Raw genomic sequence first — 22274 nt, 5'->3', positions numbered from 1 at the left:
CAGCGTGAGCTTTGGTTGCGAATGGTATGAACTTTGAACTATTATTCACTACAGAAGTGATACCTCCTAGCAGTTGAGTTAGCAACCACAGCTGCAAACGAGGGTTAGGAAGGAACAGACAGAGTATCCCGTCTATCACACAACGACGTTACAACACATTCAATTGACCACCAGAGGCATTCTTCAAAGAAACTCGGTTTGGCAACACGGCCTTCCATCTACCACCAACCTACTGAAGCGTAGCTCAGAGTAAATATTTATTGCATTTTCCTTTTCCAAATGGGCGGTAATTTAGAATGCATAAAATACTGTATTTACGATAGCACAGCTTCGCCCTTTGTTCCTCAGTCTTCCTGCTCTGTCACTCAAACCCAGCCCTTTTCTGTTCCACCCGCCTTTTTTCCAACTTTTCCTTTGTGACGTCATTTGTAATCAAGTTATGATTAATTATGTGTATGTGTAATTCTGTGTGATTAATTAGGTATTTAGTAAATAAATAAACCCAATTTTGTATTGCTGATTCAACTTGTTAGCCAGGGTTCATGAAGATAACCAAGAATTTACAACTTTCAGATGACTGAATTAAGGTGACAATTAATATTGACTGCTATTGATGTAAAATATTACTAGGTCTTTAAAATTAAGAGTTTATTCGGAAGATAACAGCTCTATAAATATTATTTTGTGGTGCCCCGACTCGAGTTAATTATATTTACATGATTAGCTCAATCAGGTAATATTAATTACGGATAAATTATTTTATAGAATAGCATGTCATATCACTTAATCCGGCATAGCCAAAGACACGACATTATCAATGAGTAAGACATGAGTAATACCCCCCGAAATTATCAAAGTCACCCACGGATCCCACTATAATCCCAACCGAACAACTAGCATACAGTATCAGTTCACTATGTCTGACAAGTCGTATGGAGCTGCGACTTGGATTATTGCTTCTTCTTACTATGTAATCCCCCTGTTCAGGGAAATTAGCCATTGAAGTCAATTGCCTTAATTCCCATACAACCATGTGAAAGTACTGTGTGTGTACCTTTGATAAAAATTAAACATTACCCCTCCATTTTTCACCTACAGTGGGGCAAAAAAGTATTTAGTCAGCCACCAATTGTGCAAGTTCTCCCACTTAAAAAGATGAGGCCTGGATTTTTCATCATAGGTACACAACTATGACAGACAAAATGAGAAAGAAATCCAGAAAATCACATTGTAGGATTTTTAATGAATTTATTTGCAAATTAAAATCCCAGTGGCAAGATGTGCCAAGCTTATCCCAAGAGACTTGCAGCTGTAATTGCTCCAAAAGGTGGCTCTACAAAGTATTGACTTTGGGAATAGTTATGCACGCTCAAGTTCTGTTTTTTTGTCTTATTTCTGGTTTGTTTCACAATAAAAAATTATTTGCATCTTCAAAGTAGTAGGCATGATGTGTAAATCAAATGATACAACCCCCCCAAAAAATATACACTGCTCAAAAAAATAATGGGAACACTAAAATAACACATCCTAGATCTGAATGAATGAAATATTCTTATTAAAATATTTTTTTCTTTACATAGTTGAATGTGCTGACAACAAAATCACACAAAAATTATCAATGGATATCACATTTATCAACCCATGGAGGTCTGGATTTGGAGTCACACACAAAATTAAAGTGGAAAACCACACTAAAGGCGGATCCAACTTTAATGTAATGTCCTTAAAAGAAGTCAAAATGAGGCTCAGTAGTGTGTGTGGCCTCCACGTGCCTGTATGACCTCCCTACAACACCTGGGCATGCTCCTGATGAGGTGGCGGATGGTCTCTTGAGGGATCTCCTCCCAGACCTGGACTAAAGCATCCGCCAACTCCTGGACAGTCTGTGTGCAACTATGGATGGAGGAGACATGATGTCCCAGATGTGCTCAATTGGATTCAGGTCTGGGGAACGGGCGGGCCAGTCCATAGCATCAATGCCTTCCTCTTGCAGGAAGGTAGACCTCCAGCCACATGAGGTCTAGCATTGTCTTGCATTAGGAGGAACCCAGGGCCAACCGCACCAGCATATGGTCTCACAAGGGGTCTGTGGATCTCATCTCGGTACCTAATGGCAGTCAGGCTACCTCTGTCGAGCACATGGAGGGCTGTGCGGCCCCCCAAAGAAATGCCACCCCACACCATAACTGACCCACTGCCAAACCAGTCATGCTGGAGGATGTTGCAGGCAGCAGAACGTTCTCCACGGCGTCTCCAGACTGTCACGTCTGTCACATGTGCTCAGTATGAACCTGCTTTCATCTGTGAAGAGCACAGGGCGCCAGTGGCGAATTTGCCAATCTTGGTGTTCTCTGGCAAATGCCAAACGTCCTGCACAGTGTTGGGCTGTAAGCACAACCCCCCACCTGTGGACGTCGGGCCCTCATACCACCCTCATGGAGTCTGTTTCTGACCGTTTGAGCAGACACATGCACATTTGTGGCCTGCTGGAGGTCATTTTGCAGGGCTCTGGCAGTGCTCCTCCTGCTCCTCCTTGCACAAAGGCGGAGGTAGCGGTCCTGCTGCTGGGTTGTTGCCCTCCTACGGCCTCCTCCATGTCTCCTGATGTACTGGCCTGTCTCCTGGTAGCGCCTCCATGCTCTGGACACTATGCTGACAGACACAGCAAACCTTCTTGCCACAGCTCGCATTGATGTGCCATCCTGGATGAGCTGCACTACCTGAGCCACTTGTGTGGGTTGTAGACTCCGTCTCATGCTACCACTAGAGTGAAAGCACCGCAAGCATTCAAAAGTGACCAAAACATCAGCCAGGAAGCATAGGAACTGAGAAGTGGTCTGTGGTCCCCACCTGCAGAACCACTCCTTTATTGGGGGTGTCTTGCTAATTGCCTATAATTTCCACCTGTTGTCTATCCATTTGCACAACAGCATGTGAAATGTATTGTCAATCAGTGTTGCTTCCTAAGTGGACAGTTTGATTTCACAGAAGTGTGATTGACTTGGAGTTACATTGTGTTGTTTAAGTGTTCCCTTTATTTTTTTGAGTAGTGTATTTTAATTCCAGTTTCTAAGGCAACAAAATAGGAAAAATGCCAAGGGGGGTTAATATTTTTGCAAGCCACTGTAGGTAGGTAGGTAGGTAGGTGTGTCATGTTGGATGTGGTCGAAGTTCACTGGACCAGTCTGTGAGTCCTATATTTGCCTTAACCTGTGACAAGGGACACATCCTACGACTGGGTCAATGCATTCCATGCTGCTATACCCATAGATATATGCTAGTGCTCAGAAAAATAAGACTTATTGTCTGATATGTTTATTGCATAAGGAATACCAGCAAACTGATTTAGTCTAAAACGTCTGACAATGTTTTGAACATTGACTTGATATTTCAGTATGCCCAAGAGTTATACTTGACTTCTGAGATTCTAACACATCTCTTGGACTGTTCTAGGGGTTGAAAGCTCCTCTCTGTTCGTTCCTCACCATTAGCACCATGCTATCCCTGTGCTTCTGTGATAATACCAAAACACTGATTTATTCTCGTGTTTGACACAGTTTTGACCACTGCAACGTCTTTGAATCGACTTGACAGCTCCTCCCAGTTCATCTCACAACACAGTCTCTGTCTCCCAAACATTGTCGGTTACCCAAATGACACTCTATCCCTTTTATAGTGCACTACTTTTGACCAGAGCCCATAGGGCTGCAACATCTGCCAGGCCAGCCCCAGAGTGAAGCCAGTTTGAAGGGGTGAAGAGAAGAGAGGAGTATCTGAAGTGGAGAGATCAGGCCACAGTGGACATGACAGATGTAGCCCACCCCCTGATTACAGCAGGGAGGAGATCTATAGCAACGGATAGATGTCCATGGAGGGACTGATCTATAGAGAGTATATTTATACTGGGAGAGGGAGGGGAGGGAGCAGGGAAGGAGGGGCGTAGAGGTAGTGAGGGACTAGTGGGGAGATAAGGAGAAGTAGAAGAGGTGTTAAAGGTAAGATTTGAGAATGTGGAAGTGGAGCGATGGTGGATAGGGAAGCAGAGACGAGGGCAGATATAGCTGACCCATGTCCTAACACTCGTATCTCTCCTTCCACATCGATTCATGAGACTGACGTGGCCTGAAACCAGCTCACACTGAACACTCCCAATATTGTGACAGTGAGAGGTCACTGTAGAGACTCTGATTACTCTGGACAGCGGCAGTGTGTGTGTGTGTGTGTGTGTGTGTGTGTGTGTGTGTGTGTGTGTGTGTGTGCATATGTTTAATTCTCATCCATCTCCTGCACAGTAAACAGCAGCAGTCCCACATTCCACCTATAATACCAGCCTGGCTAATAATACCAGTTAGCGCTCTCATAACGCTTAAGATTACAACAATATATCTTCAACATCAAATAGAGATGACACACACACTACAGCAAGCTGGAACGGCTGAGTGTCAGTTCAGAAAGAAGATGCGATGTATACGATTTTAAAGGATCCTGACCAATTGTGCTATTTTGTGTATTTTTTTGCTACATAATGTTTCCGCCATTGTTTCCTATGACCGAAAATAGCTTCTGGACATCAGAACAGCTATCACTCGTCTCGACTTGGATGAGGACTTCTACTTCAATGAGTCGGAGGCGAAAGACATACTGATTATCCTGGACGAGGCAAAAATCCTAGACACTCGAAAGTGGAGGAGACGGCGCACGGGATAACTGACGAGACCACATCGGAGAGTGGATATATCGCCTCTACCCTATTGGCGAAAGTACAAACACTGGATGAGCTCCGTTGGAGACTATCCTATCAACGTTGTCTAAAGAACTGTAACACCCTCTCCGAGTCGTGGCTGAACAAGGATATGGTAAATGTAAATCGGGCAGATTTTTCGACACATCGGCAGGACAGAACAGTGGCTTAGGGGAAGCTCAGGGGAGGTGGTGTGTCTCTGTTAACAACAACTGGTGCACAATCTCTAATATTGAGGAAGTCTCGAGGTTCTGCTCCCCTGAGTTAGAATACCTCATAAGCTGTAGACCATACTATTTACCAAGAGTTTTCATCTATATTTTTCGTACTGTAGCTGTCTATTTACCACCACAAACCGGTGCTGGCACTAAGACCACACTCAACAAGCTGTATAAGGCCATAAACGAATAAGAAAATGTTGATCCAGATGCGGTGCTCCAGGTGGCCAGTGACTTTAATACAGGAAAACAAATGTATTTGACAGAATTTCTACCAGTGTCACCCGTGCAACTATAAGCGACAAACTCTAGACCACCTTTACTCCAAACACAGAGAGGCATACAAAGCTCTCCCTCGCCCTCCATTTGGCAAATCTGACCATAACTCTATCCTTCTGATTCCTGCTTACAAGCAAAAACTCAAAAACAGGAAATAACAGTGACTAGCGGTTGCTAAGCTCCAGGACTGTTTCGCTAGGACAGACTGAAATATGTTCCGGGATTCATTCGATGGCATTGGGGAGTTTACCACATTAGTCACAAGCTTCATAAATAAGTGCATAGACAACATCATCCCACAGTGACTGTATGTACATATCCCAATCAGAATCCATGGATTACAGGCAACATCGGCACTGAGCTAAATTTGTTTGATTTATTTCACCTTTATTTAACCAGGTAGGCCAGTTGAGAACAAGTTCTCATTTACAACTGCGACCTGGCCAAGAAAGAGCAAAGCAGTGCGACACAAACAACACAGAGTTACACATGGAATAAACAAACATACAGTCAATAACACAATAGAAAAGTATATATACAGTGTGTGCAAATGAGGTAAGATAAGGGAGGTAAGGCAATAAATAGGCCATAGTGGCAAAGTAATTAAAATGTTTACATTGGAGTGATATGTGCAGATGAGGATGTGCAAGTAGAAATAAAGGTGTGTAAAAGAGCAAAAAACAAATATGGGGATGAGGTAGGTAGTTGGTTGGATGGGCTATTTACAGATGGGCTGTGCAGCGATCGGTAAGCTGCTCTGACAGCTGACGCTTAAAGTTAGTGAGGGAGATATAAATCTCCAACTTCAGTGATTTTTGCTATTCGTTCCAGTCATTGGCAGCAAAGAACTGGGTTGAAAGGCGGCCAAATGCTAAGGCTGCCGCTTTCAAGTTGTGGGACACTAATCCGGACGCTTATAATAAATCCCGCTATGCCCTCCAACGAACCATCAAACAGGCAAAGCGTCAATACAAGACCAATATCAAATCCTACTATATCAGCTCTGATGCTGATGTTGTAGTGCTTGCAAACTGTCTCGGATTACAAAGGGATACCCAGCCGGGAGCTGTCCAGTGACACTAGCCTATCAAATTAGTTAAATACCTTCTATGCTCGCTTCGAGGCAAGCAACACTGAACCATGCATGATAGCACCAGCTGTTCCGGACAACTGTGTGATTACCCTTTCCGTAGCAGATGTGAGCAAGACCTTCAAAACAGGTTAACATTCACAAGGCCGAAGGGCCAAACGTATTACCAGGATGCGCACTCAGCGCATGCGCTGACTAGCTGGCAAGTGTCTTCACTGACATTTTCAACCTCTCCCTGACCCAGTCTGTAATACTAACATGTTTCAAGCAGGCCACCATAGTCCTTGTGGCCAAGAATGCCAAGGTAACCAGTCTAAATGACTATCACCAGGTAGCACTCATATCTGTAGCCATGAAATGCTTTGAAACGCTAGTCATGGCTCATATCAACACCATCGTCCCAGAAAACCTGGACCCACTCCAATTCGCATACCGCCCCAAAATATCCACCGATGATGCAATCTCTATTGCACTCCACACAGCCCTTTCCCACCTGGACAAAAGGAATACCTATGTGAGAATGCTGTTCATTGACTAAAGCACAACACCATAGTGCCCTCCAAGCTCATCACTAAACTAAGGACCCTGGGATTAAACACCTTCCTCTGCAACTGGATCCTGGAATTCCTGACGGGCCACCCGCAGGTGGTGAGGGTAAGGAACAACACATCCCCCACACTGACCCTCAACACGGGGGCCCCTCCTGTATTCCCTGTTTACCACGCATAACTCCAACATCATTAAGTTTTCTGATGACACGACGGTGGAAGGCCTGATGAGACAACCTACAGGGAAGGAGGTCAGTGACCTGGCAGTGTGTACAACAACCTCGTCAGCAACACAAAGGAGCTAATAGGAAACATACTTTTGTTATATTTAATTTTTTGGACCGTCCTTCTACCCCCCCACCCAGCAACTCCACTCCTACTTGTCTCCAATTCCACATCCCAACCCACCTATCTTTGCTGGCCACCCTCTTCAGATTTCTATGCACAATATATCTTTCAACTATACTGTGATGTTTAACATACAATTTCTATCTAATCAAATAGAATCCACAGATTGCGAGTTTGAAGATAAATACCTTTACTAAGAGTATTAGTAATTGACTGACCTGGTCTCTCCAGATCTCCTAACAGTACTATTTCTAGGGTCAATTTTAGATCAAAGTTATACCTTTTCAGACATTCCTGAGCCTGAGACAAAAAACAGGCTACCTACCTGTGGGCAATACCAAAATATATGGTCTATTGATTCTGTATCCTCACAACAACATCTGCAGCACTTCGATGATTTGTACACCCCAAATATTCAAAATTTTGTTGGTGGTAAGAATTCTATATAATCCTTTTAGCTGAAAAGCACAAAGTCTTGAATATGGCGTCATTTTATATATCAACTCATACCCTGTACCATGTAATCGGTACATCAAAAATCTCTTCCCCAACTATTTTGCCATCTGTATGGTACAGCAGTCAACATCCTGGTCCTCAATTGAAACGGGTATACTTTCCTATTTATTCATTTTTATTCCACCGGCAGTTTTGATCCTTTAAATATTGGGCATACAGACCAGTTCCCTGCCTCCTCCCTCTGCCACCTCCATTTTTGGGGTAATGCTGTAATCAATTGGTTGTAATCTTCGATTGAGCAGACCTTCCCATACAATTCTGATAACTCCATGAAAGACATAACTCTGCCATTCAAATGCACAATATAATTTAAAAACAAAATACCCTTTTCAAACCCTTTCCCATCAATACAGGTATTTTATCAACCAGCACATGAGTTCAGCAATAATATTTGTTCTATCCAAAATGTTGTAAAAAATGTGGAGGGCTCCGCGTTGATATGATTGGTTGATGGTAGGTGGGGGCGGGAGATCCTGTATAAACACAAACTCACTTCCTTGACAACAGCTCTGCGCTGCTCCGCAAAGTGCAAGAAGTATGAATGCCTTGACTTCTGCAGAAGCCGTATCACCGTAAATGTTGCATCGCCAACGTAGACATCGAATTGACCATGCAGCGCCTTTAAGCCATAAGACTGCTAAATAGTTAACCAATAGCTACCCAGACTTCATTGACTCTTTTGACTCCTCACATATGCTTACTGTTTATTATCTATCCTGTTACCTAGTCACTTTATCCCTACCTATATGTACATATCTACCTCAATTACCTCGTACACCTGCATATCCACTCGTACTGCTACCCCGTGTATATAGCCAAGTTATCGTTACTCATTGTGTTTATATTCCTTGTGTTATTATTTTTATATTATATTTAAAAAATTGTGTGGCCTACGACTTTGCGGCTGAGCCATTGTTGCTCCTAGATGTTTCTACTTCACAATAACAGCACTTAGTTGACCAGGGCAACTCTAGCTGGGCAGAAATTTGATAAACTGACTTGTTGCAAAGGTTGCATCCTATGATGGTGCCATGTTGAAAGTCACTGAACTCTTCAGTAAGGCCATCCTGCTGCCAATGTTTGCCTAACGATTATATACCTTATTATATACCTGTCAGCAACAGGTGTGGCTGAAACAGCTTAATCCACTATTGAAGGTGTTCACATACCGAATTAACTGTATATACAAAAGTAAGTATTCAGACCTCTTGACTTTTTACACTTTGTTATGTCACAGCCTTATTCTAAAAAGTATTACAATTATTTCCCCCCCTCAATCTACACACAATATCCCATAATTACAAAGCAAAAACAGGCTTTCAGAAATGTTTGCACATTTATTAAAAATTTAAAACAGAAATACCTTATTTACATAAGTATTCAGACCCTTTGCTATGAGACTTGAGCTCAGGTACATTCTGTTTCCATTGATCATCCTTGAGCTGTTTCTACAACTTGATTGGAGTCCACCTGTGGTAAATTCAATTGATTTGGAAAGGCACACACCTGTCTTTATAAGGTCCCACAGTTGACAGTCAATGTCAGAGGAAAAACCAAGCCATGAGGTCAAAGGAATTGTCCATAGAGCTCCGAGACAGGATTGTGTTGAGGCACAGATCTGGGGAAGCGTAACAAAGGTCCCCAAGAACACAGTGGCCTCCATCATTCTTACATTTAATTAGTGTGGAACCACCAGCTTCCTAGAGCTGTCCGGCTGGCCAAACTGAGCAATCAGGGGAGAAGGGCCTTGGTCAGGGAGGTGATCAAGATCTCGATGGTCACTCCGACCTCCAGAGTTCCTGTGTGGAGATGGGATAACCTTCCAGAAGGAGAACCATCTCTGCAGCACTCCAACAAATCGGCATTTATGGTAGAGGGGCCAGACAGAGGCCACTCCTCAGTAAAAGGCACATGACAGCCTGCTTGGAGTTTGACAAAAGGCACGTAAAGACTCTCAGACCATGATCATCAAGATTCTCTGGTCTGATGAAAGCAAGATTGAACTCTTTGGCCTGAATGCAAAGCTTCACGCCTGGAGGAAACCTGGTACCATCCCTACGGTGAAGAATGTTGGTGGCAGCATCATACTGTGGGGATGTTTTTCAGCGGCAGGGACTGGGAGACTAGTCAGGATCGAGGGAAAGAGTGACCAAGCCAGAGCCCGGACTTGAGCCCAATCAAACTTCTCTGGAGAGATTGCAGCGACGCTCCCCATCCAACCCGACAGAGCTTGAGAGGATCTGCAGAGAAGAATGGGAGAAACTCCCCAAATACAGGTGTGCCAAGCTTGTAGCGTCATACTCAAGAAGATTCTAGGATGTAATCGCTGCCAAAGGTGCTTCAACAAAGTACTGAGTAAAGGGTCTTTTTTTGTTGATTTTTTTTGTTGTTGCAATTATGTTAGCACAGCTGAAAACTGTTGTTCTGATTTAAAGAAGCAATAAAACTGGCCTTCTTTAGACTAGAGCATCAGCATTTGTGGGTTCGATTACAGGCTCAAAAAGGCCAGAAAAGGACTAACAACTTTCTTCTGAAATTCGTCAGTCTATTCTTGTTCGGAAAAATGAATGCCATTCCATGCGAGAAATTGCCAAGAAATGAAGATCATCGATACAACACTGTGTACTAATCCCTTCACAGAACAGCACAAACTGTCTCTAACCAGAATAGAAAGAGGAGTGGGAGGCCCTCGGTGCACAACTGAGCAAGAGGACAAGTACATTACTGTCTAGTTTGAGAAACAGACGCCTCACAAGTCCTCAACTGGCAGCTTCATTAAAAGAACACAGACACTGGACAGAGGAAGATTGGGAAAAAAGTGTTATGGACAGACGAACATTCGTGAGACGCAGAAAAAATAAACATGCTGGAGGAGTGCTTGACGCCATCTTTCAAGCATTTTGGAGGCAATGTGATGATCTGGAGGTCCATTGGTGATAAAGTGGGAGATTTGTACAGGGTAAAAGGGATCTTGAAGGAGGAAGGCTATCACTCCATTTTGCAACACCATGCCCTGTGGACGGCGCTTAATTGGAGCCAATTTCCTCCTACACCGGGACAATGACCCAAAGCACAGCTCCAAACTATGCAATAACTATTTAGGGAAGAAGCAGTCAGCTGTTATTCTGTCTATAATGGAGTGGCCAGCACAGTCACCGGATCTCAACCCCAATTGAGCTGTTGTGGAAGCAGCTTGACTGTGGTACAGTACGTAAGAAGTGCCCATCAAGCCAATCCAACTTGTGGGAGGTGCTTCAGGAAGCATGGTGTGAAATCTCTTCAGATTACAAATTGACAACTAGAATGTCAAAGGTCTGCAAGGCTGTAATTGCTGCAAATGGAGGATTCTTTGACGAAAGCATAGTTTGAAGGACACAATTATTATATATAACCTTGTCAACGTCGTGACTATATTTCCTATTCATTTTGCAACTCATTTCATGTAAAACAAGGACATTTCTTAGTGACCCCAAACTTTTGAACAGTAGTGTATGTAAATGTGATATAAATATTTCATTTATTTAATACATTTGCAAAAATGTCTAAACCAGTTTTTGCTTTGTCATTATGGGGTATTGTGTACAGATTGAGGGAAAAACATCAATTTTAGAATAAGGTTGTAACGTAACAAAATGTGGAAAAAGTTCAATGGGTCTTAATACTTTCAGAATGCACTGTTTAGTGTATCAGTAGAGTGTTTATAGGATAATTGAGGACAATCAGCGGCAGGAACACAAGGCTGCCATAGATCAAAGGCCACCATAAATCTATCCTTATCCAGTACACGGCTATAACACATGTATAATGCAGCACACAACAATCATGAATGAATAACAACTCACCAGTCCCCAGGTTAACCGTGTAGACTGGAATTAACCACACAGTCAGAGGTTAGGGAGAAAAACAAGTTGTTTTTCCTGATGAATAACGTCACTAGAACATTGTTTTCTGATGTGAATCGCGGCTCCAGATACCTACTGCTGCTCCAGACAACTGCTAAAGGAGAATGAAATTAGAACTGGTTTAAAAGCTACACAGCAGCGGTTCCTCGGCCACACAGCACAGCAGTGGTCTTAAGTTTCAGACAGACATGTTGCTTCTCTGTGAGGGAGTGGAGCTGGGATCAAGGGGTCTCTGGTGTCTGTGGTGAACAAGAGGAGTGGGACTGAGCTGATTCTGAGGAGGATTGTGGTGATGTGTGTGTGTGTGTGTGTGTGTGTGTGTGTGTGTGTGTGTGCGCTCGCTGGCAGCAAGGGAACGGAGCAGAGCAAAGGGAGTGGCGTTATTTTTAGTGCATTCCCTCCCAGGGATACCCAGCCGTTTGGGCCCGTTGGCTTGTCTGTCTGCTGGAGGCTTCTGTTACTGTAGCTACTCTTGGGCCTGCCCTGATCAGATACACAAAGAGTGAGCTTGAACGAGGCACAAGGAGATGAAGACTTCATGCTTCAAATAGTAATATGGAAAAGTACAGTTACATTCAAACAGGCTATTTAAACATGATTTAACCAAGCATAATTCCCCACCTCCGTGTCCCATTATAAGTTACTGAGAATTTCCTACATAGCAATTAAGGAAACTTCCCCTTTTATATAGAATAGACAGATGCAGTGATTTAAACATTTCCCAACACAACCCTCATCTACATAACCATTAGGTGGTGACCTTGGCACAATAGGACACAAAACATGAATGGAAAGTATTTATTTCCCATGACTTAGTTGTGGTGTATCTGGGGTCGTGACAGTGGCTCATGGTCCTACTGTATGTTAACTTTCCCCCTGGATACTGGGACTACGACTGTTATGACACTGTGGTTACAGCTGCCATCTTAGCTCATTACCAACTGTGCCCACCTCGTCTCCTCCTATGGAAATACCCCTTTACACTTGTGAAATGGGTCAGGCCTTCATTTTCTTAACAGAGTGAATCAGACAATGAACAGAAGAAAAAAAAAAAAAAAATATATATATATATATATATATATATATATATATATATATATATATATATATATATATATATATATATATAGATGCCACAAAAGGAGCTTGTTTTTCCACCCATGCTGCTCTACTGTATATGTGGGAGAGAGGTCCCACTGTGTTATTTATTTATTTATTTAACTAGTCAGTTAAGAACAAATCCTTATTTACAATGATGGCCTAGGAACAGTGGGTTAACTACCTTGTTCAGGGGCAGAATGACACATTTTTACCTTGTCAGCTCGGTGATTCGATCTAGCAACCTTTCAGTTACTGGCCCAACGCTCTAACCACTAGGCTACCTGCCACCCCCTGATTTCTCTTTTATTCTAATGATTGTTTACACAAAAACATGCCAATGTTGTCTTTACTAATCAGTCTGCTCTTCGTGGTCTTATCATCACTACCCAGCAGACTGGCACGCACAGCTCAACAACACGTGACATGGTGTGTGTCTCCTACAGCACCACCACCCATTATTACAACACACACACAAACTGCATTATATACATTCTGATTACATGCTGTACAAACAAAGAGTTGCACTATCTTCTAAATACACAGCTCCATCCAATCTGTGGTCTTTTTGACATCACAAACACAACATTTTTGTTTCCTTAAAGCATTATAATGCAAATACACAAAAATTCCATATCCTCCACAAACAGTGACATCACAAATACCCAGAATTATTTCCTCTCCAAGAACATTGTGAAAAAAAGAGAAATATCCTCGAATAACAAATCGGCACCTACAAAAAAAGAATTCCATGTTCTCCACATACAGTACATTGTGACAACACAAACAGAGCTCTGTGCATTGTGATAACATCAAAGACAGAGCCCTTGCACTGTGAGAAGACAGAAACATTCAGGCAGTCCAAGTGCCAGTCTGCTATAGTCGAGGGCAGAATGGGTTCTGTGACCATCTACAGATCTGATGTTTACTGTTAACGTACCTCTCTCCAGTTCACAGGCAGGACTGACCGGTCCGCTCACTGTCTGAATTTACACTGACCTCCTGTCACAAACACACAACTAGGGATGCAAACATTTTTTTTGTAGGAATAGGGATTTCCTTCTTTATTCCCTCCTGATTCCAGGAATCATCCAATGGGTATTTTTGGAAAAACAGGGAAGTTATTGAAAGTTCCCAGAATTTTGCAAACCTACACACTAGCAAAGATCCACAATAACACTAACACTTTATCCGAGGGGAAATTATGAACTTTTAAGCCCCCATTCTGAAAGTATTCAGACCCCTTGACTTTTTCCACACTTTGTTACGTTACAAATGTAAAAATGTATTAAATCGTTTCAGTCTCAATCTACACACAATAACCCATAACGACAAAGCAAAAACATATATATTTTTTTAAATAAATACAAAATATCACATTTACATAAGTATTCAGACCCTTGACTCAGTACTTTGTAGTAGTTTCTCCAATTCTTCCCTGCAGATCATCTCAAGAGCTGTCAGCTTGGATGGGAAGGGGTCGCTACACAGCCATTTTCAGGTCTCTCCAGAGATGCTCGATCAGGTTCAAGTCTGGGCTCTGGCTGGGCCACTCAAGGACATTCAGAGACGTGTCCGGAAGCCACTCCTGCGTTGTCTTGGCTGTATGTTTAGGGTCGCTGTCCTGTTGGAAGATGAACCGTCGCCCCAGTCGGAGGTCCTGAGCGCTCTGGAGCAGGTTTTCATCAAGGATCTCTGTACTTTGCTCCATTCATCTTTCCCTCGATCCTGACTAATCTCCCAATCCCTGCTGAAAAACATCCCCACGGTATGATGCTGCAGCCACCATGCTTCACCGTAGGGATGGTGCCAGGTTTTCTCCAGACGTGACGCTCGGCATTCAGGCCAAAGAGTTCAATCTTGGTTTCATCAGACCAGAGAATCTTGTTTCTCATGGTCAGAGTTCTTCAAGCAGGCTGTCATGTGCCTTTTACTGAGGAGTGGCTTCCGCCTGTCCACTCTACAGTACCATAAAGGCCTGATTGGTGGAGTGCTGCAGAGCTGGTTCTCCTTGTGGAAGGTTCTCCCATCTCCACAGAAGAACTCTGGAGCTCTGTCAGAGTGACCATCGGATTCTTTGTCACATCCCTGACCAATGCCCTTCTCCCCCAATTACTCAGTTTGGCCGGCCGGACAGCCCTAGGAAGGGTCTTGGTGGTTGCAAACTTCTACCATTTAAGAATGATGGAGGCCACTGTGTTCGTGGGGACCTTCAAGGCTGTAGAAATGTTTTGGTACCCTTCCCCAGATCTGTGCCTCGATACAATCCTGTCGTCTTGGAGCTCTACGGACCATTCCTTTGACCTCGTGGCTTGGTTTTTGCTCTGACATGCACTGTGGGACCTTATATAGACAGGTGTTTGCCTTTCCAAATCATGTCAAATCAATTGAATTGACCACAAGTGGACTCCAATCAAGTTGTAGAAACATCTCAAGGATGAGCGATGGAAGCAGGACACACCGAGCTCAATTTCGGGTATCATAGCAAAGGGTCTGAATACTTAAATAAGGTATTTCTGTTTTTTAACATTTCTAAAAGCCTGTTTTCGCTTTGTCATTATGGGGTATTGTGTGTAGCGTGATGGGAAAATAGATGAAATAAAAACAATTTTAGAATAAGACTGTAACGTAACAATGTGGAAGAAGTCAAGAGGTCTGAATGCTTTCCGAATGCACTGTCAGTTAAAATAAACATAACTCGGTTTATAAATATGAAAACTGCTCATGTAGGAACAGTATCCAGACTGTTTTATTACATAAAATAAAGTGTTATCAAAGGAATGTAAATAACATACCAATGATTACATAATGATGACACACAGTACTATCCTTTTAAAAAGGTCCAATGCAGCCGTTTTTAACTACAATATATAAATTCTGGGTAACATACATTACATTTCCTCACTGTGAATGTTTTCGATTAAAATGGTCAGAATATGCAATTATAGTATACAATTCAGCCTTGGTGGTTGAAAGAACTAACTATTTTGCTAGGACTACCTGGGAGTGGTCTGAGTGTGGAGGGGGAAATTATTCGAACCTCAGTGTGAAAATATATATACACACACAACACAGGGAAATCACAATTATGACTGCACTGGGCCTTGCAGAAAAAAATACCTTTGTTTATTTATTTTTATGCTATAATGTGAGTTGTAATAAGAGTTATCATCAGCTCCAAAACACTGTGCCAAAACAAGAGCAGCCCCTTTCTTCCTTCTGGGTAGTTGTACATATCAGTAGCATTCCTGTGACCTTGACAAGTTGCACCCCATTACAGACAGAGACATAGAGAACAGAGAGAGAGAGAGAACAGAGAGAGAGAGAACAGAGAGAGAGAGAGAGAGAGAGAGAACAGAGAGAGAGAGAGAACAGAGAGAGAGAGAGAGAGAACAGAGAGAGAGAGAACAGAGAGAGAGAGAGAGAGAGAGAACAGAGAGAGAGAGAGAGAGAGAGAGAGAGAACAGAGAGAGAACAGAGAGAGAGAGAGAGAACAGAGAGAGAGAGAGAACAGAGAGAGAGAGAGAGAGAGAACAGAGAGAGAGAGAGAGAACAGAGAGAGAGAGAGAGAACAGAGAGAGAGAGAGAGAGAGAGAGAGAGAGAGAGAGAGAGAGAGAACAGAGAGAGAGAGAGAGAGAGAGAACAGAGAGAGAGAGAGAGAGAACAGAGAGAGAACAGAGAGAGAGAGAGAGAGAGAACAGAGAGAGAGAGAGAGAGAGAGAGAGAGAGAGAGAGAGAGAGAGAACAGAGAGAGAGAGAGAGAGAGAACAGAGAGAGAGAGAGAGAGAGAGAACAGAGAGAGAGAGAGAGAGAGAGAGAGAGAGAGAGAGAGAGAGAGAGAGAGAGAGAGAGAGAGAGAACAGAGAGAGAACAGAGAGAGAACAGAGAGAGAACAGAGAGAGGAACAGATATGTACTGTGCAAGGCCGGTCAACACTGAAAATAGAACATTTAGCATAGTTGAAAAGCTTGGATGCCTCGTCTTACCTGCTCTTCAAATCTGACTGCCATCTCAGGTTGAGTGTATACAAAGCATACAGCAGAACTGTTTACACGCACCAGGTAAATACACCCGCTGACAAAGAGAGGCCCAATACCATTCTCCTCAACACACCTGTATTCCACTAGTCCAGTATATCCCTTTCACAGACACAGATCCTTGACTTAGCTAACATACAGAAATAAATAGAGAGAAAAATGTATATAAACTGGCGAAAAGACTACAAAAATACCTGTAGCTAGCTCTTCCATGATGCTTTGCCTGCTGATAAAAGCCTAGTGGCCAGGGGCTTGTGTTGGGCCCGCCAACATTTATCCAGCTGACTGCTGCTGGCAAATAGGGCATCTCCCACCCTAGCGGCTAGCCAATGAGGAGCCTCCATACCTGTGTGAAAGGTAATACCTGTACAGTCACTGGAGCCTACCAGCAGAGCAACGTACCTCAGACCTGCAGGGCCTCACTCAATAGAACACAGAACATAGAACTGTAATGTATAGATACTGATACTATTCTTTATTCTACTTGACAGAGAGTTACTCTCATGTCTTCTCTACGGTATTACCGACAAGCCACACAAGGGGTGCTATTTCTTTCCAAACATTTTTTTTTGTATAATTTTTTTGGGACGCAAAAAAAACCCACATTTAGGCAGTAAGGACCTTGACGTCGATTGATTGTTTCTGCTTTAACCAAGAAGCTTGATCTTGCAAGTTAGAACAGAATATCACACAGTGAATGTGAGAATCCCTTCCATCTGTTATTGGACACAGTCATGGACACACAAGCCACCACAGAGGACTAGAGACATAGAAAGGACACACTAGCCAGCCACCACATAAGAAATTGAGACATCCAGAATCTCTCCTGCCAGACGTGTGTACTGTTACTGTGCTGTATGGTAACAGTGCTTTAAATAGACAGTGTGCGTGGGTGCCTGGTTTTGTGGTCACAGACAGACAAAGCTGACCCCTCAAACCCTCTCAACCAGTCATCCAGACACATCCTAGGGTTGGGCAGTATCCAGATTTTCATACTGTTCCTGTACCATCCCGGGGTATATGGTATTACCAACAGGGCACAAGGGGTTCTATTTCTTTCCAAAGTTTTTTTTTGTAATCCCTTTTTTAGGGATCTTGATTGATTGTCCCTGCTTTAACCAAGAAGCGTGATCTTGCAAATGCATAGCTGGCCCTGAGCAGGCAATCATTTTTGGGGAACAACAAATTGAAAAATTTTACAATTAAATTACAATTAAATTCATAAAATTCCATGTGATATTCACAATGCACCTGTACTGCTGCCACCAATGGTTTGGGTCCCTTTCAGATGGTTAAGCATTGCACCTGTACTACCATTACCGTACCTCAATTCCACCTTGCAAAGTTTGCATTTCCTTCTCATTTAACTTCTCAAAGTACTGCCATACAGGACCACCACTGTTGCTTGCCTTTTTCCCAATTGTTATGTCAATGATGTAGTGGTGGAGTCGACTCCAAAATAATTCATCCTTGACTCCTTGCACGTCAACTCAGTGTCGACACCCATTTCTGAGTGTCAAGATTCAACTCCTAGGATTCAGTGATTTTTAGATCTGAGAAGACTGATTAGTTGCCATACTTCTGAGAACAAACACTAGCATCTTTCACAGCGAGCTAGCGAGGGATGGAGAGAAAGGGGAGGGGCACAGTATAGGGTAGGTCGGCCACCAGGCAGGTCGGCCACCAGTCAGAACAGTGCACTCGGTCTATCAACAATCAAACGCTGTATCTCGCAATGGAATACTGGATCTTGCAATTTCTTGGCTTACAATATCTCTAGCATATCTATAGCAACTTCAGTAATGCAGGGCCTATCATCAATGAATATGCTAGGATACAGAGATGAGCAAGACACAACACAATATATGCTCAATGTGTATTCACAGAGTGGTAGCAAACCAGGGCACCAAAACAGTTAAGAAGATGTTCCTTACTCTTCAATGCTCTAAGTTATTGTGTAAATTGACCCACTATGCTGTTTACTTTCTGCATCTACATAAAGGGATCTTTCTTAACGTCAAGGATCCCAATTTTGTTGAAAGTTAAGCAGTGGCGTAGCATGTACCCCCCCAAGCTTTAGGGCCCGGCAAACCCATACAAAATAATATATGTACAGCGCCTTCAGCAAGTATTCATAGCCCTTGACTTATTCCATATTGTGTTACAGCCTGAATTCTCACCCATCTACACACAATAGCTCATAATGACAAAGTGAGATATTAGTTATTTTAAAATGTTTGCAGATTTATTAAAAAAGAAATACAGAAATAATTGACATAAGTATTCACACCCCTGAGTCGAGATTGTCGAAGCACCTTCGGTCGGGGATTACATCTGTGAGTCTTTTTGGTAAGTCTCTAAGAGCTATGCACATCTGGGGTCTCATTTACTATTTAACCGTTGCGTACATTTTACACTAAATATCTGCATGTGCCATTTCTGAAAAGACTGCACACGCACAAAAACATTAAGATTTATTAACTTGGCGCATTCCACACATACGCATGCTTAATATTATTAAAAGCAGACATGATGTAAAACAGTGTGCGTGTGAACGAGGTGACAATAACGACCTTATTTATATATATATATATCTTTGGAGGTGTTGTTCTCTTTCGTAGTGACATTTGCTGTATATGACTGATTCTGTAAGACAAAAACAATTAAATTATTGGGGAGCTACAGTATAAACAGAATGTTTGAATTCAATAAATGTTTTGCATCAACTTTTCCCAGAAACAAAATATGCTGTACTGCACACGGATTATGAAAGAAAGAAAACTACAGTACACAATGCAAACTGTCTGTTCATCTGTATGTTATCAACTGCGGTCTCTTTCGGATTCATAGGCTATTATATTTAAAAACAAATTTGGTCTATCTAATAGGCCCAAGTAAATGAGAGATGCACATGGTACTTCTGGAATATGAACTCAGAAAAGGTGAGGAATTTATTCTGCAATGGATATGATGGGTATATGCACTTCCTCTATGAATGAAATGTCTACTCTAGAAATGTGTCATTACAGTATTCAGATATAGACTAGCCTACAAACGTCAATGGAAAAGGTCTGTTCAAGCGTTAAACTGCGCTTCGGTTCGGATAGGGCAAAATATTTGAAATAGTTAATAAAATAAAATGTAATTTTATTAGTCACATGCGTCGACTACAATAGGTCTAGATTTTACAGTGAAATGCTTACTTACGAGCCCCTAACCGACAATGCAGTTTAAAAAAAAATACGGATAAGAATAAGAAATAAAAGTAACAAGTAATTAAAGAGCAGCAGTAAAACAACAATAGCAATATACAGGAGGGTACAAATACAGAGTCAATGTGATGGGGGCACCGGTTAAATTACAGTAGTATGTCCATGTAGGTAGAGTTATTAAAGTGACTATGTACAGATGACAACAGAGAGAAGCAGTGGTGTAAAGAGGGGGAGGGGGGGGGCAATGCAAATAGTCTGGGTAGCCATTTGACTAGAAGTTCAGGAGTCTTATGGCTTGGGGGTAGAAGCTGTTTAGAAGCCTCCTGGACCTAGACTTGGCGCACAGGTACCGCTTGCCGAGCGGTAGCAGAGAGAACAGTCTATGTATGACAAGAGTGGCTAGAGACTTGGACAATTTTTAGGCCCTTCCTCTGACACTGCCTGGTATAGAGGTCCTGGATGGCAGGAAGCGTGGCCCCAGTGATGTACTGGGCCGTACGTACTACCCTCTGTAGTGACTTGCGGTCGGAGGCCGAGCAATTGCCATACCAGGCAGTGATGCAACCAGTCAGCATGCTCTTGATGGTGCAGCTGTAGAATGTTCTGAGGACCCATGCCAAATCTTTTCAGTCTCCTGAGGGGGAATAGGTTGTCGTGCACTCTTCACGACTGTCTTGGTGTGTTTGGACCATGTTAGTTTGTTGGTGATGTGGACACCAAGGAACTTGAAGCTCTCATCCTGCTCCACTGCAGGCCCGTCTATGAGAATGGGGGTGTGCGCTGTCATTTTTTCCCTGTAGAACACAATCATCACCTTTGTCTTGATCACATTGAGGGAGAGTTTGTTGTCCTGGCACCACACAGCCAGGTCTCTAACCTCCTCCCTATGGGCTGTCTCGGCGTTGTCGGTGATCAGGCCTACCACTGTTGTCATCGAAAAACTTAATGATGGTGTTGGAGTCGTGCCTGGCTGTGCAGTCATGAGTGAACAGGGAGTACAGGAGGGGACTGAGCCCGAACCCCTGAGGGGCCCTGTGTTGAGGATAGGCGTGGCATATGTGTTGTTACCTACCCTTACCACCTTGGGGCGGCCCGTCAGGAGGTCGAGGATCTAGTTGCAGAAGGAGGTGTTTAGTCCCGGGGTACTTAGCTTATTGATGAGCTTTGAGGGTACTATGGTGTTGAACGCTGAGCTGTAGTCAATGAATAGCGTTCTCACATAGGTGTTCCCTTTGTCCAGGTAGGAAAGGGCAGTGTAGAGGGCAATAGAGATTGCATCATCTGTGGATCTGTTGGGGTGGTATGCAAATTGGAGTGGGTCTAGGGTTTCTGGGATGATGGTGTTGATGTGATCCATGACCAGCCTTTCAAAGCACTTCATGGCTACAGACGTGAGTTCTAGGAGTTGGTAGTAATTTAGGCAGGTTACCTTGGGCACAGGGACTATGGTAGTCTGCTTAAAACATGTTGGTATTACAGACTCGGATATGGAGAGGTTGAAAATGTCAGTGAAGACTCTTGCCAGTTGGTCAGCGCATGCTCGTGGTACACATCCTGGTAATCCGTCTGGCCCTGCGTTCTTGTGAATGTTGACCTGTTTAAAGGTCTTACTCACATCGTCTGCGGAGAGCGTGATCACACAGTCTTCCGAAACAGCTGGTGCTCTCATGCATGTTTCAGTGTTATTTGCCTCGAAGCGAGCATAGAAGTTATTTAGCTCGTCTGGTAGGCTCGTGTCACTGGGAAGCTCTCGGCTGTGCTTCCCTTTGTCCTGTGCTTCCCTTAGTCCTGTATTGACGCTTTGCCTGTTTGATGGTTCGTCGGAGGGCATAGTGGAATTTCTTATAAGCTTCCGGGTTAGAGTCCAGCTCCTTGAAAGTGGCAGGTCTAGCCTTTAACTCAGTGCGGATGCTGCCTTTAATCATTGGCTTCTGGTTGGGGTATGTACGTACGGTCACTGTGGGGATGACGTCATCGATGCACTCATTGATGAAGCCAATGACTGATGTTGTATACTCCTCAATGCCATAGGAGGAATCCCTGAACATATTCCAGTATGTGCTAACAAAACAGTCCTGTAGCTTAGCATCTAGCTTAGCATCTGCTTCATCTGACCCCTTTTTTATTGATCTAGTAACTGGTGATTCCTGCTTTAATCAGGAGGATAAAATTATGGTCAGATATGTCAAATGGGGGATGAGGGAGAGCTTTGTATGCGTCTCTGTGTGTGGAGTAAAGGTGGTCCAGAGTTATTTTTCCTCTGGTTGCACATTTAACATGATGA

The 22274-nt window shown here is 43.1% G+C and overlaps 1 protein-coding gene across 2 annotated transcripts in view; it reads right to left on the bottom strand.

Moving 5' to 3' along the window:
- The window catches only part of LOC110526042 (tight junction protein ZO-2), a 114209-nt gene that overhangs the window by 77484 nt on the left and 14451 nt on the right, over nt 1–22274 (bottom strand). Inside the window, exon 1 of one of the 2 annotated variants that reach the window (XM_036980248.1) lies at nt 11583–11832. The exons of the other annotated variant lie outside the window; for it this stretch is intronic. The gene's annotated coding sequence lies outside the window, so the exon portion shown is untranslated. Of the gene's footprint in view, nt 1–11582; nt 11833–22274 lie in introns of those variants that run through there. 2 annotated transcript variants of the gene reach the window in all.

The sequence above is a fragment of the Oncorhynchus mykiss genome, chromosome 6, assembly GCF_013265735.2.
Source record: "Oncorhynchus mykiss isolate Arlee chromosome 6, USDA_OmykA_1.1, whole genome shotgun sequence".
Taxonomy (NCBI): domain Eukaryota; kingdom Metazoa; phylum Chordata; class Actinopteri; order Salmoniformes; family Salmonidae; genus Oncorhynchus; species Oncorhynchus mykiss.
This window is presented reverse-complemented; position numbering and strand designations above follow the sequence as displayed.